Consider the following 26,237-nt stretch of genomic DNA (forward strand, 5'->3'; position numbering starts at 1 on the left):
TTATAGGAAACTGTGAAATTGTCTTTCAGTGTCTGTACTATTTTGTATTCCCACCACATCCTTGTCAGCATTTGGTGTTGTCAATGTTTTAGATTTTCGTCATTCTAATAAGTGTATAGTGCTACCTTGTTTTTTTGATTTGCAATTCCCTGCTGCCCTAAAATGTGGAACATCTTTTCATATACTTATTGGCCATCTGTATACTTCTTTGGTGAGGTGACTGTTCAAATCTCTGGCCAATTTTTCAATTGGATTGTTTTCTTATTGTTGAATTTTAGGAGTTCTTTTTATATTTTGGATAATGGTTCTTTATCAGATGTGTCTTTTGCCCAGATGTGTATTTTTTCCCAGTCTGTGGCTTGTTTTCTCATTCATTTATTAAATACTGTTTCTACTGTTAGCTTTGGTTTGGTCCTCATCTCTAAATTAAATTATTCTTAACTGATCTTTCTCCCTTCAGTCTTTCCCTCACCAGTTTTTCCCCCATATTGATCATCATATTACTCTCCTTTTTAACCCTCAGTAAACCAGTAAAAATAGTCATAACCATTTGTCATTCTTTTTTATATTTTAAGTCATTATAGGAATAATTTATAGAAGTAAGAATAGAAGAATAGTAAAAAACAAAAGCCAACATTATTAGAAACTAAAGAGGTTAGACATAAAATCTCTTTGTAGAAGTAAATTTTGGTGTAGTAATATAAAAAAATCAAAGAGTAATGTCACGTGTCTTTTTAGCAACAATGAGATGGGAAGAGACAGTCAATGTTGCTGTCACAAAATATTGTCATGAAGTCCTTCCTGCTGAATAATTAACTGGATGAGAATACCATTGTTTCTTCTTGTCCTTAGATATGTATTGATCACATATCAATTCTTGAATTTGAGAAGTTTTGTGCAGTATATTGTTTCTGAAGATTCATAGTCTGAGATTTCACTTACACCATCCAGTTTCACCATTGTCACTAGAATTGGAGTGTTGCTCTGACTCTTTTGTCTTCTTATTCATCTAATAATTATGATAAATCTTCCTTTGTTGATTTCCTTTTCTTTGCTATTGTGGACATAAATGAAAAATTTTTAGTTCTCAACACTTCAGTGAAAGCTGAAAGCAGCTTACAAACACGGTGTCCTCAGTTTTCTTTTCTACTTTCTGGAAAGATGATGCAATACTTTGAACAATACTGTAAGAAGAAAGAATGGCAGATAATTATTGCATCAGCCTAGGTGACTCCATCATTCTTCTCTTATTATTTTAGTTTTTTTAGAATTATTAGGAATAATTTGATGAGTAATAATGGGTAATGATGGAATTATTTGTAGGATATTGAAACAGCTGAATGTTTCAAGATGTAGGAAAAGTAATGTCAGTAAGATCCCATAATATTTCTTAGAATTATAGAAGAGTTCAGTTAACCCATATGGTAATTGCAAGATACAGTCGGTTTTATCCTATTTTATTAAAGTACATTTTCTCTTGGTTTTTGTTGGAAGTGTGCTAAGAGAAAAAAGTGATGAAATATCTTTACAAATAGTTAGAAATGTTCAGAAATGAAAAATGGATCCATTGGACCCTAATGGTATACCAAGGGTTAAAAACCTTTAATAATTCCCAGTTTTCTTTTTTTTAATAAACTTACTTACTTATTTATTTATCACTGTGTTGGGTCTTTGTTGCTGTGCGTGGGCTTTCTCTAGTTGCGGTGAGCGGGGGCTACTCTTTGTTGCCGTGCGTGGGCTTCTCATTGTCGTGGCTTCTCTTGTTGCGGAGCACGGGCTCTAGGTGTGCAGGCTTCAGTAGTTCTGGCTTGCGGGCTCTAGAGCTCAGGCTCAGTAGTTGTGGCACATGGGCTTAGTTGCTCCACGGCATGTGGGATCTTCCCAGGCCAGGACTCGAACCCATGTCCCTTGCATTGACAGGCAGATTCTTAAGAACTGTGCCACCAGGGAAGCCCCCCCTCCCCCGTTTTCTAAAAGAAAATCCTTTGCATTTCCTGGAAGTCTTGGTTATTTTTCAGCCTTATGCCTAGCACTCCCCCATCCTATATATATCCTTTTTTAAGGTATATTGTATTATTATGAGTGCTTTCAGCTGCTGTGTATTTTCATACCTACATAAAAGTGGTAGGCAGAGTTCTAAGATGGCCCCCCACGATTCCTGGCCCCTGGTGTACACACTCCTTCCGTCATTTATTCAGTCAAATACTAATCTAGGTACTGTGAAGGGATTTTTCAAATGAAATTTGTTGACTTTAAAATAGGGAGATTATTTAGCTGTCTCTTATATAATCATATGAACCCTTTAAAAGCAGAGAGTTTTCTGAAGCTGGTTGCAGAAGAGAGTGTCAGAGGTATGACATTTAGCTGGTCTGGAAGAAAGCAACATCCATGTTGAACTGACTGGTGGGAGGGTGGGGCACATAGCAAGGAATTACAGGTGGCCTCTATGAGCTGAGAGCAGTCCCAGCCAACGACTAGCAGAAAAATGGGAGCAATTGTCCTACAGCCAGTAGGAAATAAATTCTGCCAATAACCAATGACCTTGGAAAAGAACCCCAAGTCCCAGATAACAACTGTAGCCCCGGCCAACAACTTAATTTTAGCCCAGTGAGACCCTGAGCAGAGAATCCAATCTGTTTTGCTATGCCTGGACTTCTGACCTACAGAAACTGAGATAATAAAATGGGTGTTGTTTTTATGCTGCAGCATGGATGAACCTGGAGGACATTATGCTAAGTGAAATTAGCCAATCACAAAAAGACAAACACTGTATGATTCCATTTGTGTGAGAGACCTAGAGTAGTCAAATTCATAGAGACCGAATGTAGAAGGGAAGTTGCCAGGGGCTGGGGGAAGAAGGGAGTTGTTTAATGGATATAGTTTCAGTTTTGCAAGATGAATAGAGTTTCGGAAATTGGTTGTACAATAATGTGAATATACTTAACACTACTGAACTATACACTTAAAAATGGTTAAGATGGCAAATTTTATGTTATGTATATTTTACCAAAATTTTAAAAATTATTTCAGAAAGTGGGTCTTGTTTTAAGTCACTAGATTTGTGGATAATTTGTTATGCAGCAATAGTGTTCATAGTGTTGTGTCTGCTTGAAATCCACTCTCTGACTTTTTTATTATCCAGAAATTTTATACTCTCTATCCAGCTCAAAGGTTTACTCTATTAAACCATCCTTAACCCACAGGCAAAGTTAGTCACTCTTTCCTCTGCCTAACCATATACATACATCTGTAATAGTGCTTATTACCACATTGTATTTTAAGCATTTTTCTTTTAGGTCTTCTCCACTAGATTATGAAGTGGTGTTTTTTCCAAAGCATTTCACCTTCAAGTTTTATAACAACAGGTTTACAACAGATTCAGGTTGGCAATACCTGGAAGTAGTACGTTTTAGGAAACATTGTAGTGGTTGCTTATTACTCATTTTCTTTTCTCAGCCTGGATTCTACCTTAGATTCTAATAGTGCAGGAGCACTGACCTTGTTTGGTTTACTTTAATTATTAGCCTTTTAACAAAGGGATAGAAAATGAGTTGCTTCCCCACCCCCACACACACTTTTAAACTATAATCAACCTACTCAGGTAAGAAATGAAACATATAAATGAATTTGTGTGAATAAATTTATTGATTCGGATTTCAGCCAACATTTATTAAGCCAACAGTTCTTGACTCTAAAGTAGAAAAACTGGTTAAATACATAATTTTTAACCACATGGTTACTTCAGACATTGATGAACCAACTATGTTGATCAACCAACAGAAATTCAGAATTCATGTTTTAAAGAGTTAAGAATTTGTTCCGTGCATAAATAGCTATTGGGTTCTTAGTATCTTCTTTTCAAGAGATTTCAACAAAGTAGGTGAGGAAATGTATGAGTTATTTCTGAAATTCAGTTTTCTTTGAAAATTTTTACAATGTAAGTATTGTATGTTTTTATTAAAATATATCAATAAATGACTCCAAATAAGCATATCAGTATCAATAGTGCAGCTCTAACATTTTCATAGTCCTCATTCTTTTAACAGATTTGTGAGGGGGAATATTCCTTGTCAGAGACTGTATGGCCTTTCATTTCCATATAGATAGCCCACAACTACAAGTGATCTTACTTTCACTTCAGGACAGTATTCCTCCATATTATTCTTCCTAGTATATTACTGACTGCAGGTATATTCATTGAATGTTTGATCCTGAACTATAACCCAGCCTCTTGAGATATCACCAAATAGTTAAGAGTATAGGAAGTTGTTTCAGTAGAAATTAATATTTTTGGTTTTCTCATGTTTTAGATATGAATACAGCAAGAATTAAGGAGGTACCCATTTTTCCTTTAAAATGTTCTAAAATACACTACCACTTATTTTCCATTTTTATTACTATTTAAAAGGAACTGTATATCAGGTGCCAAAATTTATACATATGGATACATATCAACTGCATAAAAGAAAGTAGGTATTTCTTAAATATTAGTACCTCATGAAATGAATGAGAAGAATCATCTTCAGATGGAAAAGTATGACAGGTTTTACCTATGAAATAAATTATGTGAAAAAGATTACAAAAGATGGTAGTCTGTTTAGGCAGCCTATTAAAAGCATTAAGACTTGAGTACTGGCTATTAAAGTGAGTAAATGGCAATATTATAAAGTTAAACACATGCGAAAAAACATTTTCCAGAGGACCGGGATTGTAACAATACCATTAATGAGGGCAAAGAGGTCTTAATGCAGTTTGCACTTTCTAAAGTTTCAAAAAGAGGCTTTGAGTTAGTGCATTATTAATGTACTGAACATCTGGAACTGTGTAAAAGCTGTAGACATTGAGCAAATGCAGGATTTCCCCACTAGGTTGCATTCTAACTTACTGCCTCCCTAGTGAGAAACTGGTTTTAAGAAGTTTGAAAAAGTAAAATGACAATATCCAGATAAGGCATAAACATTCCAAAGAGTCTTTTAATTTTTGAGATCTGACTCAAAAAAAAAAAATTCTGAACTTATCAAATCTAAGTGATGTGAACATCAGTTAGTAGATTAAATCATCTGATCACTATATGTAGGCTAGTCTCTCTGTATGTGAATAGTATTTGCTCTTTATGAGCTAAATAACCTATTTTATAACAGAGATACCTCACACTTTTCATATATGTAAATCTTAAAACCTGAGAGATGGTTCTGTGTCAGTGTACTTTCTTCAAGTTATTTGATTTTTAGGTGCCTAGTTGGGATACTTAAGAAAATTTTAGAAGTTGAGGTATGTGTGTGTGTGGTTTTTTTGTATGAATTTTCTGGCAAGGGGGAAGTAATTAAAATGTATAGATGTGCAATTTGAGTGTCACCTGTAATGAGAATGGAAAAGCTATAGACCTAAATTTTTTTTTTTTACTTAAAACTGAGAATTTTCCACAGACCATTTTCACCAAAATAATCAGTATGTTTTTGCTGTAGAGCTATACTCTAGATTTGCATGTAGCCCTTGTATAATCCTGAACAGAAGGCTTTTAAGTTACTTTAAAAAAATCTTCACTGAAACAGTTAAAATAAACACATTGTGTTCTGTGGGAATGTTGTCTCATAGTTACCAAATTCCCCTACCCCTTTTTCACAGTGTTCCTTGTACCTCCATACCTGAACTAAAACCTGGACATACCCAGAGGACATGTCATTTTCTTGTCAGCCCTTTCATGTTGTGACCACTTTTTTCTCTCTAGTACCTCAGGTTTGGTATCCTATTTACTCTCCATTGCTCTTTCTAAACCTTAACCTTTCCACCTTTTTCTGAAGGAAGGAAGGAAGGAAAGAAGGAAAAAGAGAGAGAGAAACTCACTAAAAAAAAAAACTCTGGTCTCTGAGCTCATGTCTTTTAATCATGTCATTCTTTCCCCTTCATCTTTACTGACATCTTACAAATCACATGAATACTCTTCTTTTATTAAGGACTTTGGCACCTGATTTTACAGGGTTTTTTTTTTTCCTCCTTACTCCCCTCTCTGACCTTCCATTCTTTTGAATCTTCCTTTTTTATTCATTTTTTAAATTAGTTCAAATATTTGTTGCCTACTTTCTATGTGTCAAGGTACTGTTCTAGGTACTGGACAGTCAGCAGTGAGCAAAACAAACAAAAACCATTATCCTTATGGAGGTTATATTCCAGGGGTGAGAGACAGAAAATAAACCAGACACATAGAAAGGTACTTATATATTAGATGGTGTCATGGACTCAATGTTTATGTCCCCCTCCCCCCAAATTCATACATTGAAGCCCTAACCCCCAGTGTGGCTGTGTTTGGAAATGGGGTCTCTAAGGAAGTAATTAAGGTTAAATGAGGTCATAAGGGTGGGGCCCTGATCTGATAACATTAGTGTTCCCATAAGAAGACGTACTAGAAATCTTGCTGTCTTCCCACAACATGAGCACAGAGGAAAAGGTGTGTGAGGATTCAGCGAGGTGGCCATCTGCAAGCCTGAATGAGAGTCTCACCAGGAAATGAATCAGCCAGCACCTTGATCTTTGACCTCCCAGTGTCCAGAACTGTGAAAAATAAATTGCTGTTTAAGCCACCCCATCTGCAGTATATTTTTTTCCAACTTTATTGAGATATTATTGATATATGTGTTAAGTTTAAGGTGTACAATGTGATGAGTTGATACGTGTATATATTGTGAAACGATTATGTGGTTTTTGGTTTGTTTTTGCTTTTTGTTAGTTTTTGTTTTTGTTTTTTTTAATGGTAGCCTGAATGGACTAGTACGGATAATGGTAAATGCTGTATAGAAAAATAATGCAAAGAAGAGGGAAATGAGACTCTTGGGGGAGTGGCTAGAGGTAGTTTCAAATTTTAATTGGTTGGTTCTGGAAGGCCTGTCAGAGAAGGTGACATTGAGTAAAGGCCTATGGGGGAAGAATATTCAGACAGAGGGAACCTTATGGTAGGAGAGTGTCTGGTTTGTTTGACCAACAGGAAGGCTACCTGAGCTGAAGCAGAGTAGGGGTGGGGTGAGAGGTGTAGCAGAACATGAGGTCAGAGAAGTAACTATGGTAAAATCAGGCCACAGTAGGGATTTGGATTTTATTCTAATGCAATAGGAAGCCATTGGAGGCTTTAGACTTAATTTTAAAAGGATTGTGCTGGCTGCTATATGGAAATGGACTGTAGAGAGTACAAGAAGCAGCACGTGACTGTGTACGAGTTGACTGTAATCACTCATGTGAGAGATGGTGGTGGCCTGGACCACTGTGGTAGTGGTGTTTGGAGTCTAGGTATCATTTGAAAGTAGTGCTGGCAGGAATTGCTGATGGATTGGATGTGCAGTGTGATAGAAAGAGAGGGAGTAAGATTTTCTTGCTGGGCTTTTTTCTTTATCTGTACTCTACTGCTGGTCAGTCTCATCTATGTTCATTCTTTTAGTTATGTCTATTTGTCTTGGTTTCCCAATTTATAATTCACTTCTGACTTTTCCTCTTTAAGTACCATAGTCAAGAGAAAAAACACCTTTTTTGTGTCTCCTCTACTCTCAGTAATCTACTACAACACAGCTTCACTTCTGATGCCTGATGTGTGAATTTCCATACATTAAGCAATTCTGTGACACCAGCTGGGTGTCCTACAGTTTAACTCAGTTATGACAATATCTACCTAGAGCACAGCATCAGATACCAGAGGTTAAGAGCTTCATCCCACAAGGCTGCCCCCACTTCGGACACCAATCTCATGTCCAGGTTGTTACCTTTGTGTCTGCCTGACTGGCTATAAGTTAGAAGTTCCCACAACTCCCTTCTCAAGTTTGATTAATTTACTAGAGTGGTTCACAGAACTCAGAGAAACATTGACTTACATTTACCAGTTTAATATAAAGGATATTATACAAGATATAGATGAACAGCCAGATGAAGTATATAGGGTGAGGTCCGGAAGGGTCCCGAGCACAGGAGCTTCTGTCCCCGTGGAACTGGGGTATACTACCCTCTGGCATGTGGTTGCATTCACCAACCCAGAAGCTGTCTGAGCTCCATTCTTTTTAGGTTTTATGCAGGCTTCATTACATAGGCACGATTGGTTAAATCATTGGCCATTGGCAGTTGACTCAACCTCTAGCCCCTTTCCCCTCCCTGGAGGTTGGGGGTGGGGTTGAAAATTTCATGTGGTTGGTTCCTGAAAAGGGTTCCCAACTCTGTTCCAGCCTGTGCAACGTCTGTGTGTGTGTGTGTTTGTGTTTGTGTGTGTGTGTGTGTGTGTGTGTGTGTGTGTGTGTGTGTGTAAGCTTCCCTACACCAACAAGCAATTCTTGGATGCCAGCAGGATGTCCAAGATTCAACTCAATTCTGACACTATCTACCCAGAGATAGAATCAGATTCCACAGGTAAAGGGCTCATTCCCACAAGACCACCCTCTACTTCAGACACTAGTTGCAAGCCCAGGTTGTTGCCTATACTTCTGACAGACTGGCTGTAAATCAGAGGTTCCCACGACCCACTCCTTGGGTTCAGTTAATTTGCTAGAACAGCTCACAGAACTCAGGAAAACTCATTTACTCACTAGGTTACCAATTTATTATAAAAGAATATCAGTCACTAGCCAGATGGAGAGATACACAGCATGAGGTTCTGAACAACAGAGAGGCTGGGACTGATAGTTCCACCCCGCTAATCAGGTGGTTGGCTCCATTGACAACTAGTCCCCATCCTAAGCTGCTTTGCTAAAGTCACCTCATTAGTATAACAAAAGACATCTTTATCACTCTCAACACTTAGGAAATTCCAAGGATTTGGGGAGCTGTGAGCCAGGAATGGTGGATGAAGACCAAATATATATGAGGAATATATTTTGGTTACCTGAATGACCAAATGTATAGTTTTCTTATAAATCACAATATCGCAGTTCTGCTGGCAACCAGCCACAGACTGGCAACCAGTCCTTAGGTTACCTGGGGGCTGTCCAAAAGTCACCTTATTAACCTACACTCAGGTGTGGTTGAAAGGGACTTGCTGTGAATAAATCTTTTCACCTTTATGGCCCTGAAGCTATTTCAGGAACTGAGAACAAAAGATGCCCCTGTAGCTCTTATTGCTCAGAAAATTCCAGGGGTTTTAGAAGCTCTGTGCCAGACAGGGACAAAGACCAAATATATATATATTTCTTATTATAAATCACAACCTTATACATTGCTACATAACATATCAATCTGAGCATCTCAAAGACAATAAAATTGTAGTCTTTCCTCCCAATCTTGGTCCTTGTCCAGTGTTGCCTTTATGAGTGAATGGTACCACAATTTATATTGGGGCTAGTCAGGTAACCAGGAGGCATCTATGAACCTTCTCCTTTTCCTGTCATATCCAATCTAACATCACACCTTGTTCATTTTAAATTTTAAATATTTTTGTAATCTGTTTAGTTTTCTTTCTCTACAGTATAATTTCAAAAAGGTGAAATCATGAATCATGTGTAAATATAAAGTGAACACCTATCAAAGAGTTTATTCAGTTTATTGGTTAATGGGGGAATGAGTATGATATTAATGCTGATTCAGAGAGCATTTAAGGAGCTGTGTACTTAAAGGCAGTATAATAAAGGAATAGAATATAAGATTGCTGGCCTGAATACAAATCTGGTTCATGTACTACAGGTCAATAAACTGTAACCTTTGGGGTTATCTTTTCTCCTGGACAGAAATAATTTGCATTTCCACTGGACAAAAATATACAGTTAAAATGTAATTTCACTAAGTCTGGATCTTAATCGACAGTAAACAGTGAGTTCAATAAAGTGCATTTCCCTGTGTAATCATTGGATGGGCCTTTGCCTCCATATGAAATTGAAAGGTTATGCTGTTTTTTTTTTGGGTTTTTTTTGGCCTTACTCTCAAGTTTTGTGTAATTTTTTTTACTACTTTCTAATCCAAGCTACATCTCTGGATTACTATATTGGTAGCCTAAATATACCCACTCTAACCCCTGTTCTAACTCATCCATATTAATACCAGAGTAATGTTTAGTCTTTATGTTTTTAATTGTGAAATATAATGTGTATATAAGTGTATAAGATTAATATGCACATTTAAAATAATAATAAAATGGACATCTAAGTATCCACCACCCAACACGGGAAGCAGAACATTACTCATATGTTAGAGGCCTGCATGCGCCCCTTCCCAATCATATCCTCCCATCTCTAGAGATATTAGTTTTACTTGTTTTTTAAAAAATAGTTTATGTAATTATATATATTATATACACTTAAATGATTTGTTTTTGAACTTTGTATACATGAAATCATTTGTATGTTAATTATCTGTAACTTGCTTTTTTAACTCAACATCTATAGATCATGTTCATCCTTGTTGATACATGTGTTAACTAATTTATTCATTTATGCTACTGTTAACTAATTTGTTCATTTATACTACTGTGTAGTATTTGTCTTTGTGCATGTGTGGGTGTGTTTATATTTTTTCAATTTACAAAATGGTGGTAAAATATACATAACCTAAAACTTGCTGTTTAGCCATTCAGTGTCATTAAGTAGATTTACAGTGTTGTACAACTATCACTACTAAACATTTCCAAAACATTTTCATCATCCCAATCGGAAATTCTGTATTCACTAAACAGTAACTCCTCATTCTCCCCTCGTCGTTCCCCGCCCCCCCCCCCCCCACTGTTCCTAGCAACTCCTATTCTACTTACCTTCTCTATGAATTTGTCTATTCTAGGTACCTCATAAAAATGAAATCATACCACATTAGTCCTTTTGTGTCTGGCTTATTTCATTTACCATAATGTTTTCAGGGTTCATCCACATTGTACCATGTATCAGAATTTCATTCCTTTTTATGGCTGAATATTATTTCATTATATGTATTTACTACTTTGTTTATCCATTCATTGTTGACGGATGCTTTGGTTGTTTCCACCTTTTTGCTATTGTGAATAATGCTGCTATTAATATTGATGTGCAACTATCTGAGTCCCTGCCTTCAGTTCTTTTGGTGATATACCTAGCAGTGGAAATTGCTGCTGGATCATATTGTAATTTTATGTTTATAAACTTTTTGAGGAACTGCCAAACTATTTTCCATAGTAGCTATACCATTTTACATTTTCACCAGCAATGTATGAATATTCCAATTTTTCCATATCCTTTCCAACACTAATTTTCTGTTTTTTTGATAGCAGCCATCCTAATGAGTTTGAGGTGGTATCTCATTGTAGTTTTGATTTGCATTTCCTAATGATTAATGAAGTTGTGCATCTTTTCATGTGCTTATTGGCCATCTGTATACCTTCTTTGGAGAAATGTCTATTCAAGTCCTTTTCCCATTTTTGAATTGGATTATTTGTTTTTGAGTTGTAGGAATTCTTTCTGTATTCTGGATATTAATCTCTTACCAGATAAATGACTTGCAGATATTTTTCCCATTCTGTGGATTACCTTTTCACTTTTTTTTTTTTTAAATTAATTAATTAATTTATTTTTTATTTATTTATTTTTGGTTGTGTTGGGTCTTTGTTTCTGTGCGAGGGCTTTCTCTAGTTGCGGCAAGCGGGGGCCACTCTTCATCGCGGTGCGCGGGCCTCTCACTATCGCGGCCTCTCTTGTTGCGGAGCACAGGCTCCAGACGCGCAGGCTCAGTAGTTGTGGCTCACGGGCCCAGTCACTCCGCGGCATGTGGGATCTTCCCAGACCAGGGCTCAAACCCATGTCCCCTGCATTGGCAGGCAGACTCTCAACCACTGCGCCACCAGGGAAGCCCCTTCACTTTCTTGATAGTATGTTTTGATGCACAAAAACTTTTTAATTTTGATCAAGTCCAATTTTTTCTTTTGTTACCTGTGCTTTTTGGTGTTGTATCCAAGAAATCATTGCCAAATCCAGTGTCCCGAATATTTTGCTCAAATAGTTTTATAGTTTTTAGGTCTTATACTTTGGTAATTTTGAGTTAATTTATATATGGTATAGGCAAGGGTTAACTTGATTTTTTTTTTTTCTGGTATGTGGCTATCCAGTTTTCCCAGCATCATTTGTTGAAAAGACTCTTTTTTTTCCCCACTGAATGGTCTTGGCACCCTGGTTGAAAATCAGTTGACTGTATATTCGAAGGTTTATTTCCGGGCTCCCTTTTCTGTTCCTTTGGTCTATATGTTTGTCCTTATGCCAGTAGCACACTGTTTGATTGCTATATCTTTGTAGTAAGTTTTGAAATTTGGAAATGTTAGTCCTTCAACTGTGTCCTTTTTCTTTCAACATTGTTTTGGCTATTTGGGATCCCTTTTGATTCCATATGAATTTTAAGATATGTTTTTCTCGTTCTGTGAAAAAAAAAGTTGTTATTTTGGTAAGGATTGCACTGAATCTGTAAATTGCTTTGGGTAATATTGTCACATTAACAATATTAAATGTTCCAGTCCATGAACATTGGATGTCTTTCCATTTATTTATGTTTCTTTAATTTCTTTCAACAGTTTTGTAGTTTTCAGTATACAAGTCTTTTATCCCTTGGTTAAATTTATTCCTAAGTTGTTGTTGTTTTTTTTTAAGAAGAATCCACCTGCTTTCTTTTTTTTTTTTTTTTTTTTTTAAAGATTGATTGATTGATTGATTGCTATGTTGGGTCTTCGTTTCTGTGCTACGGCTTTCTCTAGCTGCGGCAAGTGGGGGCCACTCTTCATCGCGGTGCGTGGGCCTCTCACTATCGTGGCCTCTCTTGTTGCGGAGCACAGGCTCCAGACGCGCAGGCTCAGCAGTTGTGGTTCATGGGCCCAGTTGCTCCACGGCATGTGGGAATCCTCCCAGACCAGGGCTCGAACCCGTGTCCCCTGCATTAGCAGGCAGATTCTCAACCACTGCGCCACCAGGGAAGCCCCCTATTCCTAAGTATTTTATTCTTTTTGCTGATATTGTGAATGGAATTTTTTTTTTAGAAATTTCCTTTTATGGTTGTTCATTGTTAGTATATAGGAATGAAACCAATTTTTGCATGTTGATTTTGTATCATGCAACTTTACTGATTTCATTTATTAGCTCTAAAAACTGATTTTTTTGTTTGTTTTAGTTTGTGTGTGTGTGTATGTGTGGATTCTTTAGTGTTTTCTAGATATAAGCCCATGTCATCTGTGAACAGAGGTAGTTTTACTTCTTCCTTTCCAATTTGAATACCTTTTATTTTAGGGGAAAAGCTTTCAGTTGTTCACCACTGAGTATGATGTTTGAAGTGGGCTTTTCATATACAACCTTTAATATGTTTAGGAAATTCCCTTCCATTCCTAGTTTGTGTGTGTGTGTGTGTTTTTAATCATGAGAGGGTGCTGAATTTTGTCAAATTATTTTTTTGCATCAATTGAGATGATCATATGGGTTTTTTTTTCTTCATTCTATTAATGTAGTGTATTACATTGATTGATTTTCTTGTGTTGAACAACCCCTGAATTCCAGGAGTAAATCCCAATTGGTCCTGATGTATAATACTTTTGGTATGTTGCTGAATTTTGTTTGCTAGTGTATGTTGAAGATTTTTTTAAATCAATTTTTAAATTTATTTATTTTTTGGCTGCGTTGGGTCTTCATTGCTGCCCGCGAGCTTTCTCTAGTTGCAGCAAGCAGGGGCTACTCTTCGTTGCAGTGTGCGGGCTTCTTATTGCAGTGGCTTCTCTTGTTGTAGAGCACAGGCTCTAGGCGCGTGGGCTTCAGTAGTTGTGGCGTGTGGGCTCAGTAGCTATGGCATGAGGGCTCTAGGGTGTGGGCTCAGTAGTTGTGGCACATGGGCTTAGTTGCTCTGTGGCATATGGGATCTTCCTGGACCAGGGATCATACCCGTGTCCCCTGCATGGGCAGGTGGATTCTTAACCACTGCACCACCAGGGAAGTCCCATATGTTGAAGATTTTTGCAGTGAAATTCGTAAAGGATACTGGTCTGTAGTTTTCTTTGCCTGAATGTCTTTGTCTGCCTTTTGTATCAGGGTAAGTCTGGCCTCTAGAATGAGTTAGGAAATGTTCCCTCCTTTTCATTTTTTTGAAAAAGTGTGAGAAGGATTGATATGAACTCTTCTTCAATATTTGATGGAATTCATCAGTGAAGCCATCTGGTCTAGGGCTTTTCTTTGTTGGAAGGTTTTCGATTACTGATTCAGTCGCCTTACTTGTTATAAGTCTATTCAGATTTTCTATTTTCTTCATGATTCAGTTTTTTTTTTTTTAGACTTGTGTGTTTATAGAAATTTATCCATTACATCTGGATTATTATCCAATTTGGTGGCATACAATTGTTCATAGTATTGTCTTATAATCCTTTTTATTTCTGTAAAGTTGCTAGTAATATCTCCACTTTCTTTTGTGGTTTAAGTAATTTGAGTCTTCTCCTTTTTTTCCTTAGTCAGTCTAGCTAAATATTTGTCAGTTTTGTAACTTTTATTTCTCTGTTTTTTCTATTCTCTATTTTATTTACTCTGCTCTTTATTTTTTCTTTCCTTCTAGTTTTCGGCTTAATTTGCTATACTATAAAATGTACAGTTAGGTATTTGAGATCTTTCTTTTTTTTAATGTTTGCATTTACAGCTAAAATATCTTTCATAGCACTGTTTCACGGTATCTCTAAGTTATGGTATGTTTGTATTTTTGTTTTCATATGTATCAAGGTATTTTCTAATTTTCCTTGTGATATTTGGTTTGATCCAGGGATTGTTTAAGAGTGTGTTGTTTATATTGTATAGCACAGGGAATTATAGCCATTATCTTGTAATATAATGGAATATATTCTGCAAAAATACTGAATCACTATGCTGTACACCTGAAAGCAATATAATATTGTAAATCAACTATACTTCAATTTAAAAAAAGAGTGTGTTGTTTAATTTTCATTTATGTGTGAATTTTCCAGTTTTCTTTGTTATTGATTTCTATTTCCATTTCATTATAGTCAGAAAAACCACTCAATCCTTTTAAAATTTGACTTGTATTGTGGCCTAACCTATGGTCTATCCTAGAGGATGTTCTACACACACTTGAGAAGAATGTGTATTCTGCTTTGTTAGGTGAAGTGTTCTATATATGTCTGTTAGGTCTAATTAGTTTATGGTGTTTTTCAAGTCCTCTTTTCCTTCTTGAATTTCTGTCTGGTTGTTTTTTCCATTATTGACATTGGGATATTAAAGTTTCCTACTATTATTATAGAACTATATTTCTCTCTATTCTGTCAATTTTTGTCTTATATATTTTGGGGCTCTGTTCTTATGCATTTCTATATTTATAATTATTATATCTTCATGAATTGACACTTTTTCAATATATATTATTCTTTGTCTCTAACAGTTTTTGACTTAAAGTCCATTTTTTATGGCTTTGTGTTACTGTCTAGCATCTTTTGATTTCAACTGAGAGACTCCCCTTAGCATTTCTTGTAAGGCAGCTCTAGTGGTGATGAACTTCCCCAGCTTTTGTTATTCTGTGAAAATGTTTCTCCTCCTCCTCCACCTGTCCCCCTTCCCTTTGCCTCTGTACTCCTCCCCCTCCCATCTTTCCTTCATTTTTGAAGGGCAGTTTTACTGGACATAGTGTTCTTGGTAGGTAGACTTTTTTTTTCTCTTTCAGCACTTTGAATATGTCAGCCCACTCCTTTTTTGCTTTGCTCTTGCTGCTTTCAAAATTCTCTCCATCTTTGATTTTTGACAGTTTGTTTATACTGTGTCTCAGTGTAACCTTCTTTGGATTCACCTTTTTCGCTGTCTGTTGGCTTCTTGAACCTGGATATCCATTCCCTCCCTCCACCCTTTTTAGGAAGTTTTTGGCTACTATTTCATTAAATAAACTTTGTACCTTTCTCTCACTTTGTTCACCTTCTGAGACTGCCATTTGTGTATATTTGGCTGCTTGAGGGTGTCCTATAAATCCTCCAGGCTTTCTCCATTCTTTCATTCTCTTTTCTTTATACTTGTCTGACTGGATCATTTAAATGACCTGTGTTTGAGTTCACTGATGCTTTATTTTGATTGACTATGCTGCTGTTGAACCCCTCTAGTGAGTTTTTTATTTCAGTTACTGTATTCTTCAGCTCCGAAATTTTTGTTTGGCTCTGTGTTTTGTCTCTTTTTTTTGAAATTCTCATTTTGTTCATGTATCATTTCCCTGAGCTTGTTGAGCATCTTTATGATGGTTATTTTAAATTCTTTTTCACGTAATTCATATACCTCCATTTCTTTATGGTTGATTCCTGGAATTTATTTTGTTCCTTTGATTGGACCATTTTCCCCTGTTTCTTCATGTTCCATATAACTTTGGGTTTGTATCTACACATTTGAAAAAACAGCTCCCTCTCCCAGTTTTTTATGAACTGGCTTTGTACAGGGAAAGATCTTCACCAGTTAGCTCAGCTGCAGATTCTGGAGGCCTCTCAAACCTTTTCTGTGGATGTGCCTTCTCTTGACTTGAGTGTGTAGATTCCTGATTAGAAGGATTTTCCAGTTTTTTTTTTTTTTTCAAGAGCTTGTAATTTTTTGTTCCCTCTGGTTTTTGTCTGTGGTACTACAGATTCTCTGGAACTGCTGCAAGCCACCCAGCTCTCCTTTGTTCTCTGCAGACCTTTAGAATATGCCAGCTCCCATCAGCTCTCTGAGTTGAGCAAGCAGAAACTAGTCCCTCAGGCCACCCCCCCACCCCCCTCCAAAAAAAGGTGGAATGTTGTACATTCTCCACTTTTCTCTTGTCCCCATCCAAGGTAGAGGCCGCCAAGCTGTACTGGCCTCTTTCTGCTAGTCCTCTGGAGTGGCAGCAAGCTGCTCAGCTCTCTTTTGTTCTCAGTGGCCCCTTGGCATCTAGAGTATGCTGGATCTTGTCAGTACTCTGAGATATGTGGCACAGAAACCAATCCCTCAGGCAGCTCCCTGCCTGAACATTGGATGTATGGTCCAATAATTTCCATCCTCTGGGAGAAGCTGGGAGTTGGGGATTTTATCACAGTAGTTAAGTGCTGAACCAGGGGAAGAGACTATGGCAAGTGAGTGCATGCTAGTTTAAATCTTTGCCTTTGTACTCAGCGGCCCCCAACCTGGCAACATTTCCTGTTAGTGCATAGATTCAGGCAAGACAGAAACCAGTCCCCTGGGTAGCCCCCCTGAAAGTCTGCACATTAGACATATGTTTCAATCTCCTTTTAACTCCCTTAGGGAGAAGCTGGGAGTTGGAAGTCTTCTCCCAGTTGCACCATGCTGAGATGGGCAGGGGGATAAAGACAAAAGTTATGCCACAAATTTTCCTACAATCTTCACTGCAGCTGGTTTTATATTCATCTGGGAGGTAGGAAGCTCTTAACTGTTTTCTGGATTTCTCACAACAGTAACTGGTCCATGTGTTGTTGTTGAATCAGGGGTTCCATGGAGGCAAGGAGAAGCTGTTGACTTACCCCTTATTGAATTTTTAGAGTGGAGATGTGAGTAGATGAAGTGGTAGGATTTGTATTTTGAAAATATTGCTCTGGCTGAAGTGTAAAGACCTAGGAGTGATAGATAAGAAACAGAAAATCCAGTTAGGAACCTATCAGAGTAGACCTTCAAGAGATTATGATAGCTTAGATTGAACTGGTGGCTTTGGATATGGAGAGTTATTTGGAAGACAGAAATTAATAAGGCTTGGTAATAGTTTGAATATGGGTGGTGAGGGGGAGAGGGAAATGTTACGGATGATTCAATGTTCAAGGCAGCTCAGTGGATGGTGATATCCTTTGTTGATAAAAAAAAATACTGGAATAGTATAAATTTGGTCTTTTATGAAACATTTCAGGTGCCTTTGAGATATCTAACTGGTGAATTTTATTAGGCCATCGGACATACGAATATTCATGTAGAGGAGCAGTTGGGGCTTTAAATACATACAAAATTTGGAGTTTTAGGCTATGTTTATTCTGCATCTTTAGGTATGTAATATTCTCTCACTATAAGTGCCATGAAGGCAAGGACTTTTTCTGCACTGTTCTCTGCTTTATTCTTAGATTTCTGATGTTTCTGGTACATTGTAGGGATTAATATTTTTTGTTGTTGTTTTTGTTTGTTTTCTTATCTTCATCCTCTATCCCCACTGTCTTGGTATTACTAAAAACATTAATAAGAAATAGATATTTCATATTTATATAAGATCACATAATATATCATATACATATATGAATCATAAATTATATTAATAAAATGAAAACATCAAAACTATCACTTGAGAACTAAATATTACTGTTAAAGCTATCTGGATGCTCCTTCAAATTCCCATCACTTTGTTCACTCCCACAGAATTAATAATTGTCCTAAAGCAGGGGTCCCCAACCCCCAGGCCACGGACCGGTACCAGTCTATGGCCTGTTAGGAACCAGGCCACACAGCAGGAGGTGAGTGATGGGTGAGTAAGCGAAGCTTCATCTGTATTTACAGCTGCTCCCCATCGCTCACATTACTGCCTGAGCTCTGCCTGCTGTCAGATCAGTGGTGGCATTAGATTCTCATAGGAGCGCAAACCCTACTGTGAACCGTGCATGCGAGGGATCCAGGTTGCACGCTCCTTATAAGAATTTAATGCCTGATGATCTGAGGTGGAGCTGATGCAGCGATGCTAATGCTGCGGAGCGGCTGCAAATACAGATCATCATTTGCAGAGAGGTTTGACTCCACAGAGACCATAATAAATCAATTGCTTGCAGACTCATATCAGAACCCTATCAGTAAGTGGCAAGTGACAATTAAGCTGCATCTGGTGGCAGGCTTTATAGTGGCAAGTGAGTTGATGTACTTCAATTGTACAGCTGCATCTGGTGGCAGGCTTTAAGTCAGAATCCGACACTTATTTTCGTCCATGCGTGGCCTGCCCATTATTTTATTTACCACTTCTATCCGCACCTCTTTCCCGCACTGCACACTTGTCTCAGTCACAGTTTTGGTAAGCCCACAAGCTAACCCTAGCCAAAATGACTGAAAAACAAATGTCACTGGAGAGCTTCTTTGAAAAGGGGGAAAGACCCAATGATGAGACAGCAGAATACTCTAAGACTGCCAACAGAAAGCTGCATTTGAAAGAAAATACCAAGAATCCTACTTAAATTATGGGTTCATTGCAACAGGTGATTCACATTCTCCAAGCCCGCTTTGTATATAATATGTGGTGACAGGCTATCCAGCGAAGCCGTGAAAACTTCAAAACTGCTTAGCCACTTGGAGACCAAGCACCCTGAATTAAAAGACAAGACTTTGGAGTTTTTCAAAAGAAAAAAACGTGAACACGAACAGAAGCAACTGTTGAAGGCCACCACTTCATCAAATATGTCTGCACTGAGAGCATCATTCTTAGTGGCAAACCGCATTGCTAAAGCTAAGAAGCCCTTTACTATTGGTGAAGAGTTGATCCTGCCTGCTGCTAAGGACATTTGTCATGAACTTTAGGAGAGGCTGCAGTTCAAAAGGTGGCATGTGTTCCTCTTTTGGCTAGCACCATAACTGGATAAACTGATGAAATAGCAGAGGATATTGAGGCACAATTGTTAGGATTAATGAATCACCGTGGTATGCAGTCCAGGTTGACAAGTCTACCAGTGTTGACAACAAGGCAACATTGCTTGTTTTTGTGCGATATATTTTTCAGAAGGATGTACATGAGAATATGTTATGTGCACTTTTGTTGCCAACCAACACCACAGCTGCAGAACTATTCAAGTCTTTGAATGATTACATATCAGGAAAGCTGAACTGGCCATTTTGTGTTGGTATATGAACGGACAGAGTGGCTGCCGTGACTGGATGGCTTTCTGACTACTCGGGTCGAAGAGGTCACTTCTGAATGTGAGTTTTCGCACTGTGTCATCCATAGAGAAATGCTGGCTAGCCAAAAAATGGCACCTGAATTTAACAACATTTTGCAGAATGTGATTAAAATTGTCAGCCACATTAAAGTACATGCCCTTAACTCACGTCTGTTCGTGCAGCTCTGTGAGGAGATGGACGCAGAGCACACACGTCTTCTCTTATACACAGAAGTGAGATGGTGTTCTAAAGGTAGATCACTGGCCAGAGTTTTTGAGTTACGAGAGCCGCTCCAGAGATTTCTTTTAGAAAAACAGTCACCACTGGCAGCACATTTCAGTGACACAGAATGGGTCGCAAAACTTGCTTACTTGTGTGACATATTCAACCTGTTCAGCAAATTCAATCTGTCACTTCAGGGGAGAACGACAACTGTGTTCAAGTCGGCAGATAAAGTGGCTGCATTCAAGGCAAAATGGAATTATGGGGGCGACGAGTGAACATTGGGATTTTTGACATGTTTCAAACATTAGCAGAGATTTTGAAAGAAACTGAGCCAGGGCCTTCTTTCTCCCAGCTGGTGCATGACCACCTGTCTCAGCTTTCAAAAGAGTTTGAGCATTATTTCCCAACCACAAAAGACCCCCGAACTGGGAAGGAATGGACCTGTGACCCATTTGTGATATAAGCCTGGTGAATCGACTTTGTCTGTGCTAGAAGAGGATCAGCTGCTTGAGATTGCAGGTGACAGTGGCCTTAAGAGTATGTTTGAGACAACTTCAAATCTCCATACATTCTGGATTAAAGTCAAGGCAGAATATCCTGAGATTGCCACAGAAGCACAGAAAAACCTGCTTCCATTTCCAACATCCTATCTTTGTGAAGCAGGGTTTTCTACAGTGACAGAAACCAAAATGAGATTACAGAGTAGAATGGACATAAGCAACACACTTCAGGTGTCACTGTCCCCCATCGCCCCCAGATGGGACCATCTAGTTGCAGGAAAACAAGCTCAGGGCTCCCACTGATTCTGCATTATAGTGAGTTGTATAATTATTTCATTATATATTACAATTTAATAGTAATAGAAATAAAGTGTACAATAAATGTAACGTGCTTGAATCATCCTGAAACCATCCCCCCCCACCCCCACCCCCAGGTCCGTGGAAAAATTGTCTTCCACGAAACTGATCCCTGGTGCCAAAAAGGTTGGGGGATGCTGTCCTAAAGTTTATAATTTTCATTATTTTTTTAAAGTGGCTTTACCACATACACATGTGTTCCACAATACATATGTATTTCTAAACAATGTTACTTAGTTTTGCTTTCTTTTGAGTTTTTAAAAAATGCATGATATTGTATATAATTTTTACCATTTTGCTTTTTTTTAATCTATGACAAAAGTTCATTTATTTTCATTACTTATTATAATCCATTGTATTCCTATAGCACAATTTACACATTACCTTTAATAAATATTTTTAAGATCTTTCTAGTCTTCTTATTTGTTTTTATGTTCTGCTGTTTAAATAATGCTGCTATTGACATTTTGTAGAAAATGACAAGCCGATTCTAAATTTCATATGGAAAAGCAAAGGACCTAGAATAGTTAGTGTTTCTAAGTAATTTTTTTTTTCCATTTTGTTTTCCTCTTCAACCTAGAATTTTATGGGAATTTTTTCAGATTTCTATGTAGATAAATTTATTTTGTTTTGGTATGAATGACCCTTCTGTTAATATCTATTTCCAGTGAATCTGTATATGATTCCAGATTTTTTTAATTTATTGATATGTCCTTTGTGAATTTATGTATATTGTTCCACATGTAAAAGAATTATTATTTTCCATTCAGCGCCAAGTTTCCTATATATATTAGAGTAAGGTTGATGATTCTTATAAATTTAAATCTTCTATATTCACATTAATTTCATCTAATTCATTTGTAGATATCTTAGGTATGTTGAAGTCCTCTGTAGTATTTAGGGAGTTGGTCAGTTTATCATTGTATTTCTTGCCAGTTTTTTCTTTCCATATTTTCAAACTATGTCTTAAGTACATAGAGATTCATGAGTGCTATATCTTGTTGGTGGATGCAGTTTTTATGTGTATGGAATATATATCTATGTTTCTTTTAAAGCTTTTTACTTTGAAGTCTATTTTTTTATGACTGTGATACACCTGATTTCTTTTGATAAATATACGCCTCGCATATCTTTTTCCATACCTTTATTTTCAAGGTTTCTTTGTTGTTTAATTTTAAGTGTCTCTATTGATAAACAACATATAGCTGGTTTTCTTTTTTTCTCTCCCACTCTCCTCCTTCCCTCCCTTCTTCCAAACAATCTGATTGTCTCATTTTTAATAAATGAGTTAACTTTATGTTTGCTTTGATTCTTTGGCATATTTGGACTTATTTTCTACCATCTTATTTTGTGCATTCTTTTACCTCCTTTCCCCTCTTGTTTATCTTATTCTATTGACTTGGGTGTTTTGCCCCCCTCCCTTTTTAGTGGTTTGGAAGTTCTGTATCCTATTTATCATTGTTTTAATAAAATATCTTTACTGTGATATAATTTGCATACCATACAATTCACTCATATAAAGTGTATAATTCAATGGTTTTTATTAGATTTACAAAGTTCACTCATTTTAGAACATTTTCATCACTCTTAAAAGAAGCCCCCTACTCATTTAATCCTGTCTTCCACCAAATTTTCTCCCTTCCCCAGCCTTGGGCAACCTCTAATTTACTTTTGTCGCTATGCATTTGCCTATTCTGGAACTTTCGTATAAATGGAATTATACAATATGTGGTCTTTTGTGTCTGGCGTCTTTTACTTAGTATGTTGTTTTCAGGATTCATCCATGTTATTGCATGCATCAGTACTTCATTTTTATGGCCAAATAATATTACATCGTATGAATATACTGTGTTTTACTTATCTGTTAATCAATGGAAAGATATTTGGATTTTTCTACTTTTTGAATGTTATGAATAAGGCTGCTGTGAACACTCATATATAAGTTTTTGTGTGGACATATGTTTTCATTTCTCTTGGATATTTATTATGAGTGTAATTGCTGGGTCATATGGTAGCTCTATGTTTAACCTTTTGAAGAACTGCCAGACTTCTTTCCCAAGCACCCTCACCATCTTATACTCCTACAACAGTGTATGAGTGTTCTAATTTCTCCATATTCTCACCAACACATTAAAAATAGATACAACTGAAGAGCAGATTTCTGAATAAGAGTTCTCCTAGTCATGATCGATATTTTGTCTCTTGCTGCCTCAGCTTTGCTAGAGTTGCCCAAAATATACCTCTGGACCTGGCTCTAAATATACTTTTGGAAACGGTAATAGGTGTCAGATTGCATTAATTTTTTCTTGAAGCAAATTAATAACTTCTTAGCTATGTTTAGATAGTTTAAATAGTCTTTCCTTTTTTAATTAAAGCAAATTTGAATGATTTATATAGGGAAAAAATTTTGCCCAAGTTATAAAATTTACATTAACAATAAAGTTTTTCAGATCTAATGCAAACCTAGAAAAAAGTAGTTTGTTTTTGAGTGACCCACCTTTCTCCTTTTCGTTGTCTTCTATTCTCTAAATTGTAATCTTATATGTCAGTATTGTACCCTGACAATTCAGTTTTAAAATTTAATAGAATCAAAGAACTTTAAAGCTAAAAGTTCCTTCAGATATGTCAACAAGCTTAACAGCTTTATTTTGCAGGTAAATTTTTTTAAAGACCCAGTAACATGTGACAGTTTAATCTGTATTTGCTATAGACGTTTTCTGAAGTGATTGATAGTGCATATCGTACTTTTTAATTGTGATACGCACGATTTATTTACAAACCTGTGACCATTTTCATTGTACATAAATTTCTGAAGTTCTTAGAATCCAAAATCAGTGGATAAAATGTCTTTTTTTGTAACAAATTTTGAAATATTGCATATATCATACCTGCTTTAAAATTTTCTAAGCTTTTGTAAACACAAAGTTAGATGTTTTCTAAATCATGTATAACTCTTTGATATTCTGAATTCTGTTCTGTATAATTCTGTATATATAATCATGTATAACTCTTTGATATTCTGAATTCTGTTCTGTATAAATAGAATTCTGTATATACAGAATTCTGTTCTGTATAATGGGGAAAAAATCCCTACTGGATTTCTTTGGGGAGAATTTTGTGCATTGAACCAGTTTCTTTCTTATTTCTCAGACTTCCCTTCTTAAATAGATGTTAGTCTATTAAAATAGAATATATTTTGGAATCATCAACTTAATGGTCTTCCTTAAGTAAAATGTTAGGTATTTCTCCAGATCTTGAATGTTCAAAACATTGAAATTGCTATTATCTCAGACTCAAGGAAAAAGAGTTGAAATATTATCTATGTTTTCAGAAAAAGGTATACCATCATTGAATTTCATTCTACTAAGAATTAACAATTATGCAAATTCATGACACATTTCATCTGGTTTTACATCCTTGGGGTATTTTTACACTCTTCTAACTGAATTACAGCAGCCAGAACAGACTAAGAATTTGCATGGTGAGAAACTTTGATTCAGAAAGTGCATATTCAAAAAGCAAATTCTAATAGCCGATGTTGAGGCACTCAAAGAAGATTTTTTAATTAATAATATCCCTATGTTTTTTTACCTGTTAACATGGTGTTATGGGGAATTTTTATTTTTATTGATCAGGACACCATGATCAATGTATAATATGCAGTGAACTATTTTAGCAGTTAGTGATTTTCTTAGTGATTAGTGTGTTCTGGCTGCTATAACAAAATATCACAGACTTGGTAGCATGTAAACAACGGAAACTTATTTCTCACAGCTCTGGAGGCTGGAAGTCCAGGATTAGGGTGCCAGCATGGTTAGGTGAGAGCCCTCTTCCTGTCAGAAGCCAGTGGCTTTCTTGCTGTGTCCTCCTGTGGTAGAAGGGGCAAGGGAGCTTTGTGGATCTTTTTTATAAGAGTACTAATCCCATTTGTGAAAGGTCCGCCCTCATGACCTAATCACCTTTAAAGACCCCACTTCCTAATACCTTCATCTTTGGGGATTAGGATTTCAAAAAATGATTTTGGAGGACCACCAACATTTAGACCATAGCAGTGATTTTTTAAAAATTTTGTCTTATAATCTTATTAAGATTATTTCTGAAAATAGATAAGGTAAAATTCTGAGGAAATAAACCATCTTATAAAAATTAGTTTTTGTTCTCTAGAGAATTTGGAGTAATTTCTTGGTGCTTGCCTGTATTGTAATAATTGGTTCATATTGCATAGAACTCTGCATAAAACAAGTAGGTAAAGCAGTTCAGTTTAAATCATAATAATCTCTACTACTGGATTTTGTCTTTTTAAACTTATTTTAGCTCTTATGTTTATTAACTTCTGCTTTCTTTGCATTTTCTGTTTAATTTTCTAGCTTCTTAAAAAGAATGCTTAATTCCATTAGTTTTAAATTTTTTAAATAAATACATTTCAAGTTATAAGCATATTTCTAAGTATTGCCTTTACTGCATCCCACATGTTTTGAATTATGGGTGCTTTTTTTATCATTCATATCTAAAGATGTCATGAATTCTATTGTGTTTTCCTCTCTAAACCATATGTTCTTGGGAATTCCCGGCGGTCCAGTGGTTAGGACTTTGTGCTTCCACTGCAAGGGGCACGGGTTCGATCTGTTGTTGAGGAACTAAGATCCTGCATGCTGTGTGGTGCAGCCAAAAAAATAAAATAAATTGTAAACCATATGTTCTTTTTTGTTATTTATTTTCTTTTTCTTCCAGCTTTATTGAGATATAATTGACATATAACACATATGCTCTTTAAGAATACAATCTTTAGTGTTTGGCTTGTATGTTTGTTTATTCCCACTAACTTTATATTATTGACTTTTAATCTAAAATTGCATTGTTAGAATATGTGGTTAATCTGGTAAGGATTCTTTGAAATTTTTTGAAAGTCCTTTTGTAATCTAGCATGTTTATTTTTGTAAATGTTCCATTTGTGCCTTTATATTTTCTACTTGTTGGCTACCTGAGTCTCTGTTTATGTATTTACTCAATTCAGTTTATTAATGATGATCAAATTTTCAAACAGCATAGCTGCCTATGGACTAGGTAAAATGATCTTAAAGAATCTTCATTTAAAGTATCTTTAGTTAAAGATATTAAGAACTTCACCTTAGATTTAGAGATAACTTAAAATTTATGAATTTTGACAGAAGTAATTTTTTCCTGCTTTTGAAATCCCTAGGATAGCAATGATAGAAGTAGTAGCAGTAGCAGTAGTAATGTTAGTAGTAATAGTAGTGGTAACAGCAGCCACAACAGCTAACATCTATGGAGCTCTTACTGTGTGCCAGACATCATTCAAAGCTTTCTGTATCGGTTAATGAATTTACCCAGTAACAACTCTATGACATATAAT

At 36.4% G+C, this 26,237-nt stretch overlaps 1 protein-coding gene across 8 annotated transcripts in view; it reads left to right on the forward strand.

The window, feature by feature from the left end:
* Positions 1-26,237, forward strand: part of BRIP1 (BRCA1 interacting DNA helicase 1) — a 209,870-nt gene that overhangs the window by 122,141 nt on the left and 61,492 nt on the right. The window lies entirely within an intron of this gene.

This window comes from Balaenoptera physalus, assembly GCF_965194825.1.
Source record: "Balaenoptera physalus genome assembly, chromosome: 20".
Lineage (NCBI taxonomy): Eukaryota > Metazoa > Chordata > Mammalia > Artiodactyla > Balaenopteridae > Balaenoptera > Balaenoptera physalus.